The following is an 18751-nucleotide window of genomic DNA, read 5'->3' as shown; positions in this document are numbered from 1 at the left end:
TCAGTAATAAGGCAGTAAGTACACTCATCCTGAATGAATGAAGGAATAGGTGAATGAACAAATGAATGAGTGGCACCTTCCTTGAGCGAGTCACACCTGAGGATCAGCACTGATTAAGGGGAGTGGGTGGGAGGAAGGGATGATTTGACAGAACTGAAGGGTGCGCAGTTGTATCCAGAAAGGAGAAGGAAGAAGGCACTCGACAGTGAGCTTTCGCCTCCCAGGGGCCTAGTTTCTCCACTTGTCCATCAATGAGTGGCAGAGAAGGGTGGGCAAGATGATCCCCAAGTCCCTCCTAGATCCTCTGTTCTGGGATTTGATGAGACCCCAACCTCCTTGCTCTCCACCCCTGCTGCTTCCCTTCAATGCTAAAAAGACCAAGGAGGAATGGAGTCTCTGCTGGCAGAAAGAGCTGGGGGCACAGCCTTGCAGGTCCAAAGCCGACTTCTTTACCTGCCTCCAAAGGCAGCTTTGCCTGGGTTATTCTGGGCCAGTGTCATGGCACCAAGCTCCCTTTCTTCTCTCCATACCAGGCTTTTATGAAAGTCCCTAACGAGCCTTGTGCTATTATACATTTTAGAAATCTCATCTAATAGGGCTCATGAAGTATAAATTAACCCCAAGGAGCAGAACTGCATTAATCCCTGTGGTGATTATGCATTAGCCAAAGAATTTCTTTGCCTATTTTAAGCAGCTGAACCCAGACCGTCTGGGGTGCTTTTCTACTTTGTCTCTCTTGCCAGCCATTCATTTAGATCATCCCATGGTACATATCCTCTCCACTGCCTCCCCCACCCATCCACGCATGCCAGCTGCAGAGGCTGTGTGATGCAATGGAAAGGGCACAGGCCTTGTGTCCAGCAGAACCTGGCTCTCAGGCCAGTCTCTCACTGTCCACATGATCTTAGTCAAGTCACCTAGCTGCCCTGAGTTCTGGCTACCCGATTTGAATCAGTGGTATTAAAAGCAACTTTCTGGGGTGTCTGAGAGTCTAAATAACATTAATAGAGCACCACATGCATAGTAGGCCCTCAACCCCAGCGAGTTCTTTTTCCTCCTATTGTCATTGCCTTACTGTGTTAATAGCACCCAAGCTGAGGATGGCTGATAAAAAAAAGTCACTTGGGGTGGGAAACAGCCAGAAAAGTTTCAGCTTCAGGTTCATGCTCCACAGCTGAAAATAGAATTAATTAATATTCTGAATGCATTAATGAGGTCTTTGAAATCAGGTAAAGAAAAAACTACTGTACATTCATCAAAGGTGTGTTGTACCTAGCTGAGGACTTTCTGGGAAAGAAACGAAGGTGTGCCAACCCACATCACCCGCCACTTTAAGCTTGCGTTATTCTACTTTCTGAATCAAAAACTATAATTATAGACTTGTCTTGCAAGCAGCCAGAGATTTTCTCCTGAGAAGTTCGAAAACACTGCTATTCCAGGGACATCAGCTCATGAGGAACAGTATCACCCGAGTCCCCAGCCACTCAGTGAATGGATCCCCATCTACCATTGCAAACACAAAAAACAAGGCACAAAAGACACTGGGTGTGGCCTGACCCCCTCACCCAGCACCTGACATGAAGACAACTTATACCTCACCGTGCTTTACCCTACACAAAACCATCTTGTAGATTTTATCTCCTGTGAAAATCTCAGCAATTCTGAGGGCAAGGCTGAGGGAAGAAAAGGAACATCATGCCCCCTTGACAATTAAGAAATCACAAAGCCAAAGACAGAACCAGAACCCAGTCCTGTGTTTTCTGCACCACCTTGGACAGCTGTGGGCAAATGTGGCCTTTTATCATCCTCAAATGTTGTCAGCTCTGAATAGTGAGTGCAGCTCCCTGATTAGCCTGGATGCTCCTTGAAGACCAGGATCTTCGGCTCCATGTTGAACAAAGAGGAGTCTTGAGTAGGGAACCCATGCTTAATCCTTGTTATTGCTAATTGCATATCAATAAATAAGTTATTGTAAAATGATCTCATTCTGTACTTCCTCCTTGCAATGAACCTGTGAGGTAAGCACATTTTTATCCCCATTTTATAAAGGAGAAAACAGAGTCTCAGGAAGGGTAAGTGGCTTGAACCCAGGACTTGGGTATTAAGCAGCAAACCTGAGAGTCAATGCTAGGTGTGACTCCAGCTCTTTCAATTCAATGTGGTTTATTTATGCATTCGCTCTATAAACACTTGGGTGCCAAGCCCAAAGCAACACCACAGTGGGCAGACATGCTGTTGTGGAACTGCTGCGCCCCCATCTGGCCGTCACTCATCTAATCCAAACATCTTGTGCAGATGCAGCCACATGAAACAAAACAAATGCATCTTACTAGTTGAGCAAGTACACTGATGCCCAAAAGGCCATATTGACTTGGTTTCGGTCTTTGTGAGTATTCCTTTTATTTGTCTTTGGTTCCTCTTTAGTGGAAAGGGTGTCCCAGCACCTTCCCAGGCAGCTTCTCTGGAGATCGGCCCCCAATCACTAAGGAGGATCCACATGGGACAAGGGGAAAAGCAGCAAGCTGGAATTCACATAAGCAGGGTCCTGTTCTCATTATGGTCCCACCTAGCATGTATGTCCTTAGGCCAGTCATGTGGCTTCTTCATTTTTACACCCTAATTTTTAAAATGAAAAGTTGAATTAACAAGTCTATTTTATAAGACCAAATGCACAAATCCTTTTGAAAAAACAACTCAGTTTTTCAGTTTAATTTTTATTGTAGTAATGTGTATATAACATAAATTTTAACTATTTTAACCATTTCTAAGTGTACAATTCGGTGGCATCAAGAACTTTTACAATGTTATGCAACTATCATCACCACACATTTCCATAACAGTTTCATCTTCTCAAACCGAAGTTCGGTTCCCTTTAAGCACTCACTTCCCATTTTCCCTACCCCCAGCACCTGGTAACACAATTCTATTTTCTGTTGCTATGAATTTGACTATTGTATTCAGCTGTTCTTTCATTGCTATAAAGGAATACCTGAGACTCCGTAATTTATAAAGAAAAGAAGTTTCATTGGCTTACGGTTCTGCAGACTTTACAGGAAGCACGGTGCTGGCATTTGCTTGGCTTCTGGTGAAGCCTCGGGGAGATTTCAATCATGGCAAAAGGCAAAGGGGGAACAAGCATGTCATGTGGCAAAAGCAAGACCTAGAGAGGGTGGGGAGGGGGAGCTGCCAAACACTTTTAAATAATCAGATCTCGCAAGAACTCACTATCACAAAGACAGCACCGAGCCATGAGGGATCAGTCCCCCTGGCCCAAACACCTCCCACCAGGCTCTACCTCCAGCATTAAAGATTACAATTCAACATGAGATTTGGGTGGGAACAAATATCCAAACTAGATCAACTACTCTAGGAGCCTTATATAAGTGGAATCATCATATGTATCCAATGTGTATTCTTTTACATCCTTTTTTTTTTTTTTTGAGATGGAGTATTGCTCTGTGGCCCAGGCTGGAGTGCAGTGGCACGATCTGGGCTCACTGTAACCTCTGCCTCTCAGGTTCAAACGATTCTCCTGCCTGAGCCTCTTGAGTAGCTGGGACTACATGTGTGTACCACCATGCCCGGCTAATTTGTGTATTTTTAGTAGAGACGGAGTTTTACCATGTTGGCCAGGTGGGTCTCGAACTCCTAACCTCAAGTGATCTGCCTGCCTCAGCCTCCCAAAGTGCTGAGATTACAGGTGTGAGCCACTGTACCTGGCCTCAATGTGTATTCATTTATGTCTGGCTTATTTTACTTAGCATAACCAGGAATCACTATTGAATACAAAGATCAACCCATCATACCAACCCCACACCTGGGAATAGAGCTGTAGGGATTATAAGAGTTTCACATGCCTTATCTCCTGTATGCCTCACCACAACTTTGACATGATCTCCACTTAACCAATAAGGAAAATGACATGAAGTTCGAGTAATTTGGTCAAAGAGTGACAGAGACAAATCTGTCCACAGATCTTCCAACCAAGTTCAGGGATCTTTCTAAATTTACTCCTGAGACTTCAAACAGTGAGAAAACCTGAGTGTGTTAGGCTGTTCTTGTGTTGCTATAAAGAAATACACGAGACTGGGTAATTTAGAAAGAAAAGAGGTTTAATTGGCTCAAGGTTCCACAGGCTGTACAAGAAGAATGAAGTGGGCATCAGCTCAGCTTCTGAGGAGGAGTCAGGAAATGTACAATCATGGTGGAAGGTGAAGGGGGAGCTAGCACTTCACATGGCTGGAGCAGGAGGAAGAGAGAGAGAGGTGGGGAGACCTGCTACACATTTTTAAACAACCAGATCTCATGATAACTCACTCACTCACTATTACAAGAACAGCAGCAAGGAGATGGTGCTAATTCTCTTTTGTAGGGGCAGTCCTGGTCATCCTAGGATGTTTAGCAGCATCCCTGACCTCTATCCACTAGATGCCGGCATCACCACCCAAGTTCTGGCACCAAAGATGTCTCCAGATACAGCTTAGTGTCTCCAGATACAGCTTAGTGTCTCCAGACACAGCTTAGTGTCTCCTGGGTGCACAATCGCCCCTAGTTGAAAACCACTGGTTTAACCCATGCCAGGTACTGGAAAACAGAGATGAATGGAACAAGGCTTTTCCTCTGGGAGATCCCAGTCTAGAGGCTCTGACATGAGGACCAGTACTTACCTTAGGCAAGCATGAGAGCAGGAAAACAGTTGGCATGTGGGAATCTGATGTTAGCGTGCTTTGACTGCAGTAAGATGTGTGGGCTGGAGGGGGCAGTGGGTGGGGAATGCAGTTAGGAGGCAACCATGATGAGGTGGAGAACAAACAGGAACAGGGGTGACAGGCTGGGGAGTCTGGACAGACCCAGGAGATTAGCCCAGTAGGATAGCAACACACGCATAGAGTGGAAGGTAAGGTTGTGGCTGTAATTAATGCAATGTGGATAGGGTCTGAATAGGGCCAGATTTTCTCCTCTGTGAATCGGGGGCCATGTGATCTCCCAGGTCCCTTGCTGTTCTGACACTCTGCAACTTGAACATTCCAGAGACAGGAGCCCAGGGACTGACAGACAGCTCCTCTTCCTCCCACTCTCTCACTCCTTCCTCTCCCTTCCATTGTTCCACACATCTCTACAAAGCAGAAAAGAGAAAGCCAATGTTCCTCCTGGATCCCAGGAGTCTTAGGCCTAGGGCTTTCCTGTTCCCAGTCCTCCCACTGGGAAGGCTCACAGAGCCTCCTCCAGCTCCAGCGTGTGGGGGCCGCTGAGCAGGACATGGGTGACTCACACTGAGCAGATAATGAGCTCTGGTGACAATGGACCCAGCATCAAAGGGAGAAATGGTACCTCTCCCAGGGCTAGGGCTTGGGCCCATGGGGCTCTGTGGGATGGAGGCTGAGTGAGTTTGACGGTTTCCCAGGCATCATCCTGTCCTTCCTCCCCCAGTCCTACCACCCCTACCAGGAACTGCCAGGAAGTCTTGCTCTTTTAAATGGTGCATTTTGCAGTTAAAACCGGAGGCCCCTTGAGGCTAGAAACCGGAGGCTCCATCCTTGACTTGAGCTGTCTAGCTTTTCCTTTCAGTACAAGCTTTAGCCCTGCCTCAATGCTTAAAATATCAAAATGTGTGTTTTCTATACCCATCTGGTCACTGATCCTCTCAGCTCAGTCAACCCACTCATTCCACAGACCTTGGCTGACCATTAGAAGTCAGCCGTGAATAACTGCACATGTTCCAGCCATTATTGCAAGGTGACTAGCATATTCTCTACACGTGGTGGCCTTGTAGCTATGTCAAGTACCGTGTTGTTAAGACTGCAATGTTGTAGTCTACAGTGTTGTTAAGATCACATTGAAAGAATAATAGACTGATAAGAAAGCAAGACCCTGAGACAAAGAGAATGTAGGCAAAGGATGGCATGTTTTTTAACCTGCCACAAAATAACCCTGACTACATCAGGAAGGCATCGGTCATGCCGAGAAACAATGGCACATGCACGCTGGATGTGTGACAGTGTGATCATGAAACTGTGTGCAGGAAGGAAACCAACAGGAAATAGTGCAGAAACCATGGGCTAGCAAAAGCAGGGAGCAGTTATCACCCCCACATCCAAAGAAGCAAAGGGGTGAAGGGAGAAGTTACCAGAATCCACAGATAGTAGCTGCATGGAGAATGCCTCCCAACAGGAGCTGGGGTCTTTGGTAAAGAAGTGCTGCTGACAGAGAGGGTGCCAGGAGAGAAAATTCCCTAACCCCGCTCCTCTCCTTCCCTTGTGTTTCCTCCCTGAACTCCCTACTAGTCAAAGGCAACTTTAAGTCAAAGCACAGATGAATCTGTTGATGCAGTTCCCACAGCCAGCATCCCCCAACTTCCCTTAAAGTTCATGGTCTGGGCCTCATTGGCAGTCCTTTACTTCAGACAGATGGGGAAGGAAAAAAAGGGATGGGCAATGGAGACAAAAGGCAGTGAGTCCTCCCCTCCATACCCCAGCCAAGTACTTAGAGATGAGGAAATACTTTTAGTATCTTTAGTAGAGACTTCCTGTTGGTCTCTTCAGCATCTCTTCAGTAGTTTCCCCCTACTCTTTCATGACAGCTCCTATAAAGCTGACCCCAGCTCCAGGTATGGAAGACGCAGATTTCACTAAGCCAATCAGAACATTCCATTCCCCTGAATGATAAAATGAGCATTTGATATAATCCAGTCCAATTTGACTATACAACTTTTCCTTGGAATTCTGGAAAATGACAATCCAGGTTTTCTGCTGGATGTAAATAAGGAAGAATGGGAGAGCCCTAGGAGGTGGGGGCAGAGAGCTTGGGGCCATAAAAAAAAGTCAACATCAAGTTGAGGTAGAGACCATCAGAGGCAGAGTAGAGAGATAGATTGAGAGCAGGGACTTGGTGGCATCACTAGCTATTGAACAAGCCTCTCAGACAGAAGCCCTGCCTTCCTGCTTTTCAGCTAAATGTCAATAAATTCCCAGTGTGAGCTGGATCTTCTTGTACTTAAAAGCAAAAATGCTTCAGCTGAGACATCCTCCAAGAATTAGGAAAATAACCAAATACGTAATTGAAAGAGACAATGTATCTATCAGGCCCATGAGGAAACATGGATTGAAGGGAGTTTGGTCAGCAATGTTTAAGCATCTTACTTCTGCATGGAAAATGGGAAAGAAGGCTATCTTCAGCTGAGTATGACTAACACTGTCCAGACAGAGATACCATCTACAGGGGACAAGACCATTTTTGTCACCAGAGAGGCCTGAACTATATGAGCTTGGGCAAGTGAGCTTTAAAGCAATGGAATTCTAAGAATTAACAAGAACCAAGGACTCTTCATTCTCAGTTCCACTGCATCTGTGTACGGCTGATGGGGCCCATCTAGGGAAGAAACTGCAAGTGGTTTTAGATGATGAGGGCACATCCCAGAATGTAAAAAGCCACAAACTTATAGGACATTCATATTTCTCACTGAAAAGAAATGACCCTCTTTGTAAATGAGTGTTTGGGTATTTGGTTTGATATATAAAGCGGTGTGTGTGTGTGCATCTGTGTTTGGCTCATGTCAGTCCATCATTGCAAGTTTCTTATATTGTGCTCAGAAATTCCTGTTCAAGAACCTGTAGAAGCTCTTGGAGTCAAATCCATGACAGCAATGCCACTCATGAGGCTTTCTGACAAGTGACCACTCAGCCTCCTCCTGGCACTTTCACCCCACTGCTTTGCTGCCTTCTTCTCCCAGACTGAGCAACATGAGGAACCAACCTAACTAGGGGCAGGGGAATGGGTGAAAAGATATAGGCTTAGGTTTGAAAATCCATGATTATCAACCCATGTAGTCTGAAACTTTGAGAATGGAGGCTCCATAAATCAACTGGGTGCCCCTGGCTTGATGTCATGGAGGTGTTACCTCCAGACATCAACACTTACTGTCCTTAGGGCAGGCTGCAACAGCTCAATGTCGTGATAGCTAGTGGCTCTCTCAGCCCATCTCAGCACTTGAACTGCTGGGCCAGGCAGAAAGAAGTAAAATGGGATATCAGGGGGGCCTGAACCTTGGGCAGAAGCAGAAAGGACTATAAGGATTCTGAGCCTTTTCATTTATTTATTTAACAAACATTTATTTTTGTGCATCTTTTATATGCAAGAATTGTACCAGGTAAGGAATTAGTCATTGCTTCATTCAATAAACATTTATGGAGCATACACTTGCCAGGTACTATGTGAGATAAACATGAACAAGTCAGGATCTAGGCCATTCCATTGTGCCCATGGTAGAGTGTTCCTAATTCTGTGGGATTTGTCCTAACTGGACACAAGTGGTTTTAGATTTTAAATGCTACATGAAGAATCTTTCTTTATGCACAGATAGGACATTAAATACCTGAATTGCATAGTATGAAAGTCATTCATTTTTTCATGTTTTTCCAAACACTTTGATTACTTTGAGAATAAAGGCTCAGTCTCATGCCATGTAGCAGTACTTGTCTTATTAAAACTTGCCAATTTTCCTTTCTGAGAGAGAGAGAGAGAGAGAGAAAATTTGTCTTAGGTACAGAGCTTTTAAAAACAAAATCCAAAAAAATGTATTTTTTTCCATACACACTTATGTTTTGTTAGAATTGGTTAGCTTTTACGTGACACTTGACTTTTTGTCATTTTTTTAATTGACATGAAATATTTGTTAGGTGAAATAAGCCAGGCACAGAAAGACAAATATCTCCTGTTCCCACTCATATGTGGAAGCTTAAAAAGTGGATTTCAGGGAGGTAGAGAGTAGAATGTTAGTTAACAGAGGCTGGGAAGGGCGTGAGGGTGATGGGGAGATGAAGACAGGTTGGCTAGTGGGCACAAAGGTAAAGTTAGGTAGAAGAAATCAGTTGTAATGTTCAATAGAGGAGTAGGGTGAATATAGTTAATGACAGTGTATTGTATATTTCAAAACAGCCAAAAGAGAAGACTTGAAATGTTCCCAACAAATAGAAATAATAAATGCTCAGGGTGATGGGTACCCTAAACACCCTAACATGATCATTACACATTCTATGCATGTAACAAAATATCACATGTACTCCAGGGAGAATCTAATACTATTGTTTTGTTATTCCCAGTTTTTATTTTTATGGTGACTTCTTTAAGTAATAATACTTGTTTTTAAAGAAAAATTACAAATAATAAGTCAGCTGGCACATAAGTATGGTAAAAATTGTAAATGATTGAATTTTAGGAAAACAACAACATTGTATTTTGCTATTCTTTACCAAATTTTTAGTAAATTCTTCACACTATGGGAGAATTATACAGCTCTACCCTGATTAACTCAGGAGTGGTCTTGTGACTTATTGGCCAGCGAAATGTGGGTAGAAGTAGCATATGTCATTTTCAGGAAGAAACTTTAAGAGCCATTATATAGTTTGCTGTGCCCCCTTTCTTTCTTCCATGAGACAAGCCATGTTATGAGAGAGCCTGCCCCATTAGTCTGGATGCTGCACTGAAGATGACATTGAATGGAGACAATCAAGCCGTGATGAACATGAAGCATGAGTGTGAAATAAACTTTGGTTGTTGTAAGCCACTGAGACTTAGTCCATCCTGACTGATACAAAGAGCCACAGCAGGATCTGATAAAAAGATGCAACAGCCCAGAACAGTCCAGCCCCACTCCTGGAAAAAAAACTTTAGTCACCTTTAGTTACCTGTTTCTAACTGTACTTCCTGCCAAACTACTCACCTGGTAACTCTGGCTCATACCCCTGCTCTCTTTAAAACAGTCAATCGGAATTAGCCTAGACTGTGCAGTCCAACCCTAGCCAATAGGGGAAAAACACAGCAGTAGGGGCTACCTGCATCAGGAATAAAAAACTCTTCCCCATCCTTGTTCAGGTGTGCTCTCGCCATTACTCCATTCATGAGTCACACCCTTCTATAGAAGTAAAAATTGCCTTGCTGAGAAAACTAAATTTATGCTTGAGTGCTATTTCTTTGCGGCACCGAAAATTTATTTGTAACAGAAGCAAAGTGCCATGCACTTTGTACCTTTTCTCTCACTGGATCTTCTGAGGACTGATTTATCTCCCATTTTATAGATGAAAACACTAAGACTCATCCCACAAAGTCAGCCAGCCAGTAACTGATGGAGCCAGGACTCAAATCCAAAGCTCTTGAGCTAAATCTAGTAACTTCCTGTTGTGGTTTCTGTATAAGACACTGGAAACACAAGGCTGGAAAAATGCCACCAGCTACATGCATTTTCATCATACCTGCCTTGATATTTATTGGAAATGTGAAATATAAAGACTTCAGCTAATGAAATTAGATTCACCCCCACATTCATCATCTTTTCTGCATTTGCAACATCCAAATTGAATCTGGGGTGGAGATGGAAGAATTCATCAGGACCGAGATAATTCAGTGAATGCTGCAGTGGGGCTTCTCAACAGCCCATGCAGGCTGAGTGTCACAGTGATTGGAGAATATACAATCATCTTTCTAAAGCCAGGGATTAGAATCTTTTTAACCATGACTACATGGCCTAACACTTGGCTAAACCCAGTGACATAATACTCAAACAGTTGTTAATCATAAGCTATGCTCCCAAAACCTCTCCTTCCTTTTCTTCTCTTTCTCCTTCCTTTCTTACTTCCCTGTTTCACAGCCTCCATTCTTAACCTGGGAGTAAGTGTAGTAGTCAATCCATTCTCTGTTGAGTGGCTGAAATAAGCAAAAAGGAAGGATGAAGAAAAGGTGGATGGAGAGGAAGAAATGATGAAGAAAATGTGGAGAAGGAAATGGAGGTAAATTGACCACGTGCTATATGTTATGCACCCTTATAGACATGAGTTTATGTACATTCTGTGGTATCACTCTCAGGGCACTCTGGAGAGATGGCCCCAACACCATCACCAAATAGTGATGCTTTTTCTGCAGCTGCTAGGGTAAGGAAGAGATAAAAGCACTTTAAGGGAGTTAACAGATTCAATCTCTTGGCCACATAGCCCAAAATGGCCAAGAAAAAAAGTTGTGTTCATGGCACAAACTGTCAAACAGAATATCTTTGAAGGCAAAGTAGGCTTTCCCAGTCCTACTCTGTAACCTTACTAACCACTGCACATGCTGTTTTAAAAGTGTAGTTCTCCTACCCATGCTTAAATGCCCTTAATATTCTTCAGGTTTAGTTGATTCATTTACTCAATATTATTTCAAGAAGTAGTTACTGAGTGCCTGCTATATGCCAGGCACTATTGCAGACGTTAGGAATACAGCAGTGTACAAAAAAAAAAAAAAAAAGACAAAAAAATCTTGTCCTGCTGGACCTTGCATTCTGGTAAATGGAGACAGACATTAAACAAAATATCAAGTAAAATATATAATATTTTAGAAAGTGTTAAGTGTATGGATACAAGTTAAGTAATTCAGAGAAGTCAGGAGTGTTGGAGGGAAGTGGGATGTAATTTTAAATAGAACACTCAGGAAAGGACACACTGGAAATACATTTGAACAATGACTTAAAGAAAGTGAAGCAGCCAGTTATGCAGATGCCTGAAGGTGCAGCACTTCAGGTAGAGGGAACGGGATGTGCATAAGACGTGAGGCATGAGGATGCCAGTGTGTTCAAGAACAACATGGAGATTCAGTGGAACAAAGAGCAGTCAGCGGGAGAGGGGCAGCGATGGGAGACTGCATCAAAAGGAAAACAAGAGGATAGATCATGTTGGCCTCAAAGGACTCTCTCAGCTTCTACTCCAAAGACTGTCAGCAGTGGATGAGTTTTGTACACAAGAATGACATAATATGACTTGCATTTTAACCAAATATTTCTTACTGTTGTGTTAAAGATAAGACAGGTGGAAGCAAGGGCATAGGTCAGGGGCTATTCTATTAATCCAGGCAAGTTGCTCAAGAGATTAGGAAACTGGCTATGCTACTTCCACAAAGTTCTGAAAATTTGTTTCTTCTTTCTACTCTCCACTGTCTCCATTATAGTTCAAGTTCTTATTGGCACTAGTGTTTCTATTACATTGGCTTCTTAACTGGTCTCTCTGTCTCTAGTCTTGTCCCCTGAGATAGTCAGGACAGGAGAGGCTGTGTTGCAGCAACGGATAAATCCTGGAATCTCAGAGACTTGATACAAGAAAGGAGTATTCTTATTTATACCAGCATGTGATGTGAGTCAGGCTAGCTTCTTCCACCTTTTGTGTGTACGCTTTGAAGCATGTGGCCTCCAAGCTCTTCACAGAAGAAGAAGAAAGAAATGAAAGATCTTAGTAAGAAAGTCCTTAGAAATAGCTTACAATTCTCTGCCCACCCTCTGTTTGGCCAGAACTCCATAATGTGGTTCCAACCTGCTTTCCCAGAAAGCTGGGAATGTAGAGTGGCTCCTAACTGTTGAATGTGCATTAGCATTCTCCACCACACATCCTCCCAGTCGTTGTGCTCTTTCTAAAGCAGAAATATCTCCATGTCCCTGTCATGCTCCTAACTTGGTGATGTAGCTCTACCCCACCACAGTTTAACATATTATCAGTGGGTCTTTCCTTAGCTTTTCCCCCTCTTCCTGATGTCTTCCACTTTATAAATAGATACTCTTGCCTAACGCTTCCTGATTATCCTTTCTCCTGTTTTTAAGATGGAGTCTCACTCTGTCACCCAGGCTGGAGTACAGTAGCCCCAGGCTGGAGTACGGTGGCATGATCTTAGCTCACTGCAACCTCCGCTTCCCAGGTTCGAGCGATTCTCCTGCCTCAGCCTCCTGAGTAGCTGGGATTATAAGCACCCACCACCATTCCCAGCTAATTTTTGTATTTTTAGTAGACACAGGGTTTCACCATGTTGGCCAGGCTGGTCTCTAACTCCTGAACTCAGGTGATCCACCTGACTCGGCCTCCCAAAGTGCTGGGATTACAGGCATGAGCCACCACACCCAGCCATCTCCTTTAACTAATAAAACCATGACCACAACAAGATGTAGTTCTTAAGCTTCAATGTACTCTGAGGAACACTATTGTTTTTATAATTAGTTCTAGGATATTGCCCAGGAATCTGGATTTTTAAAACAAATAGGTAGTGGTTCATTGGCCACATGTTTAAAGAACTGATAAAAGACAACCAACAGTGCCTTCAGAGTCCAGAATGAAGGCTCAGAAAACTAAGATGGCAGGTGGGTACCAAAGTCAGGGTTCAAATTCAGACTTGTTTGTCTCAAAAAACCAGTGCTTATTTAAATAAATTCAGGAATAATGTTATAACCCAGTACGAGAATGGGGATTTAAGAATAATAATGGTCTTTATGATTGCCTTCGAGTTCTTCCATTCTCCTTTTCATGGCTTTTCAGCCTGTGGAGGATTCTGTCAGGTTCAAAATCCCAGACCTCACTGATATCTCAGTGACAGAATGAGAGCAGCAACATATAGCAAAGAGTGAGGCTGAACAACTGTCCACTCACTTCTAGTTTCACTAAGAGAAAGATTCTTACAAAGATTCAGGTGCAACACTTCTGTCAAGAGTCCCTTTTAATCATCCATTTATGCATCTGTCTTCCCTGGTAGACACTCCTTTATGGCAAGAGTTAGGTCTTATGCATCTCTGCATTTATGGGATAACTGCATTTGGAATAAGCGTGCACCTGCCTTATAAAGGGCCTACAGCAGAAAGAATGGAAAGGAACTGCTGTTCCAAGGATTGCTAAGACTTGTCCAAGATTCTAACCCTGAGAGCTGGCCCTATAGCCTATGGCTTCATCCAGCACTCTGAATGTCTACACTGTGCAAAGCACCATGCTAGGCTAGAAGATGTAATGAGAAATGAACTACTTTTCTTCTCTCAAAGGGCTCATGGTTGGGCCCAGCAGCGGTGTGAATGGTCAGTAGGATGCCAACAACTCCATATTCCTTCCCTCCATGCCTTCATACCCAGGCCTTTACATACATATCTGTATCACAAAGGCTATGTCCAAAGAAACTCGAATATAACCACTGTAAGTACTAGCCTTTGCAGGGAACCTAGGGTTCTCCACTCCAGTGTAACTTTCCACAGCCTACTGCTATAACTTTAGTTTCTCCATATGTTAAAAAATAGTGTTGGGCCAAAGAAAAATCTGAGGCTTCTTTGAGCTCCAAAATTCTATTCAGACCTCTAGAATTGGATGTCATGCAGAGGCCACCTTGTTAATTCAAACCTAGAGAAGAAATTCTCCTAAGTATAGAATCATTTACCACTTGCAGGAAGAACTGAACAGAACTCAAGCTGTTCAAGTTTCTTTCTCCTTGGCCAAGCACGATTTCATTGCAAAACTCTTCGGTGGGATTTTTTTAAGTTTCCAAAGAGGCTCTAAAGACTTTTTGGACATTCATCTGTACTTGTATACCATATGGTTTGAATTTAGTAGGAAGAAGTCAAGAACAGACAGAACAAGCCTCTCGTGCCAAGCACCCAGTAATTTAGAAAGTTTCAAGAAAATGGATAGTTCAAAAATGTCATACAAAAAAAATTGGGAGCAGAATGGACATATACAATTAAACAGAGGAGAATGAATGTTCTGGAAGTCTGAGGTATCAGACTGTCTGCAAAATAAACGACCCCAAATCTTCATGGCTTAATCAACAACTACTTACTTAGCTGACTCTTCTGTAGGTCAGTGGTTTGGGTCAGGGACCTGGATGGTTTTTCTGGTCTTGGCTGGACTATCATGTCCAGGGGTTTGGCTGCAATAGCTCATCCTAGCTTCACGGGGCCTATTGTAAGCGCATGATTGTTCGCATGTGCGTAGTAAGAGTGCTAAGAGAGTAGATGTTTCTCAAGTCTCAGGGTTGCTGCTGTCCCATTGGCCAAACAAACCCCACGGCTGCTCCAGATTCTAAGGGTAAAGAAAATTCCCAGTTCTTAAGGGGAAGAGCTTAAAAAGTTATGTAAATTTGAAGATACAGAGAGTGGAAGAGTTTGTGCTCAGTTTTACAATCTACCACACTTAGACACACGGGAATTGGATTAAATTTGCTGAGATTTTACCTTGAAAAGTGAAGACTCGAGGTGAGGGGATGTTGGAAGAAATAGGTCAGCAAAATGTAAGCATTATTTTCAAATTTCTAAAGAGATATCATGGGTAAGAAGAATGGCATATGTTCTGAAGACAGAAGTATTATAGTTTAATGGGTACAAGCCACATGAGGCAAAAGGGAGAGTGCTTGAATCATCAGAGCTGCCCATAATACATAAGGAGAAGGGTGCAGACATTTATTGAGCACCTACCATGAATCAGATAATATGACATTTTCTCATTTAATGCACTCAATAATACATTATCTCCCATATTTTAGGGATGAGTCTCAAAGGGGTGAAGTGACTTTGATCAAGCTCACAGAACTAAGAAGTGACAGCTCTGAGATTTGAACCCAAATCTCTTCGATACCAAAATCCATGCTCTTTTGACAATATCATGCTGCTTTAGACCTCCTGAAAGGAAAAGAGGCACCCAGGTTCAATGTGGAAATAGATGTTTGTAGTGAGGGTATATGAGGCAGCGCAGCCATGTGGGGAAATGTCTCAGCAGCTCCTCACATCCCTGTACCCATCTCCTGCCTCTATTTCCAGCCCCCTGTCTGGCTCCCTTTGCCCTTCCACCCCCAGAAATCAGAGACATCAATCTCCACTAAGAGATACTGCTTTACAGCTTGTAAATTGCATTCAAGTTCAGCTACAAGGCTGGGCCTTTCTCTGAATGGTTTGTAATTTAAAGAATCCACATTATGAATTTCCAAGATGTCATAATGAGCGCTACCATTTTCTTAGCACTTTGTATACCATCCCTTATCCTCACCAAAATCCACTAGGTCACTATAATTATCATTTTACAGATTTTTTTTTTTTTTTTTTTTTTTTTGCGACAGAGTCTCACTCTGTCACCTGGGTTGGAGCACAATAGCATGATCTTGGCTCACTGCAACATCCACCTTCCCAGTTCAGGCAATTCTCTTGCCTCAGCCTCCCAAGTAGCTGGGATTACAGGCACCCACAACCATGCCTGGCTAATTTATTTTTTGAATTTTTAGTAAAGACAGGATTTTGCCATGTTGGCCAGGCTGGTCTCAAACTCCTGACCTCAGGTGATCCGCCCGCCTCAGCCTCCCAAAGTGCTGGGATTACAGGCATAAGCCACCACACCTGGCCCATTTTACAGATTTTAAAAATTAAAAACAAAACAAAAAAAACAACAAAAGAAACTAAAACTCAGGATTCAAGTTTATCTAAAAATAAGAAATAAAAAAAAGAAAAATCAATTCCCACCATACTATACCCCTTCTCGAAAGACTACATGTTGGGAGCCTCCCAGGCTATATGAAAGTGGATGGTAGAGATAGTTTTTTATTGAGTAGATGTTCCTTGAATTATACCACATACTACCATAGCTGATGCATCAGAAATTCTGGTGCATAAATGAATTACATCCGATCATTCTTGTCATTAACTTTAAAAGGTTTTAGCAGATTCTTAAAACTTTCTTTATTATAGAAAATTTCAAACACATATAAAAGTAAAGCAAATAGCATGATTAACCCCCTTGTACCCATCACCTGGCTTCAGTCATGTTTAACATATGGTCAATTTAATTTCTTGGCAGATTTTTAAGAGATAATTCCCAAACCTATGATTGATAATGTGCTGCTTCTGCTTCTCCAAATTAATAGTCAGGGAGTGTTGGAGCAGGAAGGCCCTTCCCAGCATCATCCTGGATGAACTTTTCCTTTTCAAAGAAGAAGACTGGGGCCCAGAGACAGAACTGGCTTTCCACATGAAGGTAGTGGAAAAGGAAGGCTTAGCACCAGGGCTTCTGGCTCCCTGGACCAGCCACCTCTGAGGAATCAGGGTGCCTGCTCGGTACTCACACCCTAAGCAACCACAGCCAACTCCAGAGGAGAAACAGGAGGTCAGAGTGGATTGGAATTGGCCTCCATCCAGCAGGCTCAATGGACTTTGTCAGCCAGGCCATCCTCTGACCTCCCTACTGTTTCAAGGGTAATTAACCAGACAAATGGGTTCCCTCTGCTGAGACTCAGTGCCCAAATAATTACACACACCCCCAACTACTGGTGACCAGATCACCCCTGAGAGGTCCCACCCGGCCCTCCAATGTCACATTCTTCATTAACTCAGCTTTCCTGATTTGAAAATGTGATGCTTCTCAAAACTGGCAGCTCCTGAAAAGACTTTGCCAGTTGATGCTAGTGGCGTATTACCAGGTACAAAATGATCTTCTCCCCTGGGTGAATGGGAGACAATAACTCAGGGTTTAGATAGTGCTGAGACATGGCATGCAATGGTCCTTCTCAAATTGGAAACCTAAAGAGATACCTGGTCTTGCAGGGGGATCCTGGAAGCCATGAGATACACATCTTCTGGACAAGAAGTCTACTTTAACAGCAACCACCAGATCTTGAGTTTGTAGAGGTAGAACCACATGATGGGTGCTATGCTAACTGTAAAGAATTACCTGCATTGATTTGTTTAATCTTCACAATAACCCAATGAGGTAGGTACTATGGTTATCCCCATCATAAGGAAACTGAGGCACAGAGAGATTAAGTAACTTCTTGAAAGCCACAGAGCTGCTAAGTAGCAGGTAGTATTAATTAGAATAATAGGGCTTAAAATGCTACATACATTTTAGGAGAGAGTTATCACATGTGCAAGGTTATTATTAAAGCCAAAACTATGAAAGTTAAACAGAGATGGGTATGAGCCAGTTTGTATTTGAGTCCTTGACTCTGTGATTCAGATGTGTATTAGTCCGTTTTCACACTGCTGATAAAGACATACCCGAGACTGGGAAGAAAAAGAGGTTTAATGGACTTACAGTTCCACGTGGCTGGGGAGGCCTCACAGTCATGGCAGAAGGCAAGGAGGAGCATGTCACATCTTACATGGATGGCAGCAGGCAAAGAGAGCTTGTCCAGGGGAACTCCTCTTTATAAAAACATCAGATCTCATGAGGCTTATTCCCTATCATGAGAACAGCACGGGAAAGACCCATCCTCATAATTCAATTACCTCCCACCAAGTTCCTCCCACGACATATAGGAATTGTTGGAGTTACCATTTAAGATGAGATTTGGGTGGGGACACAGCCAAACCATATCATTCTGCCCCTGGTCCCTCCCAAATCTCATGTCTTCACATTTCAAAACCAATCATGCCTTCCCAACAGTCCCCAAAAGTCTTAACTCATTTCAGCATTAACTCAAAAGTCCACAGTACAAAGTCTCATCTAAGACAAGGCAAGTCCCTTCCACCTACGAGCCTGTAAAATCAAAAGCATGCTAGTTACTTTTCAGATACAATGGGGGTATGGGTATTGAGTAAATACAGCCTTTCCAAATGGGAGAAATTGACTAAAACAAAGGGCCTAGATTTCAAGTCTGAAATCTAGCCAGGCAGTCAAATCTTAAAGCTCCAAAATGATCTCCTTTGACTCCAAGTCTCACTTCCAGGTCACACTGATGCAAGAGGTGGGTTCCCATGGTCTTGGGCAGCTCTGGCCCTGTGGCTTTGCAGGGTACAGCCTCCCTCCTGGCTGCTTTCACAGGCTGGCATTGTGTCTATGGCTTTTCCAGGTGCACAGTGCAAGCTGCTGGTGGATCTACTATTTGGGGGTTTGGAATATGGTGGCCCTCTTCTCATAGCTTCACTAGGCAGTGCCCCAGTAGGAACTCTGTGTTGGGGCTCTGAACCCACATTTCCCTTTTGCACTGCCCTAGCAGAGGTTCTCCATGA

This window comes from Gorilla gorilla, chromosome 7 (genome assembly GCF_029281585.2).
Source record: "Gorilla gorilla gorilla isolate KB3781 chromosome 7, NHGRI_mGorGor1-v2.1_pri, whole genome shotgun sequence".
NCBI lineage: Eukaryota > Metazoa > Chordata > Mammalia > Primates > Hominidae > Gorilla > Gorilla gorilla.
This window is presented reverse-complemented; position numbering follows the sequence as displayed.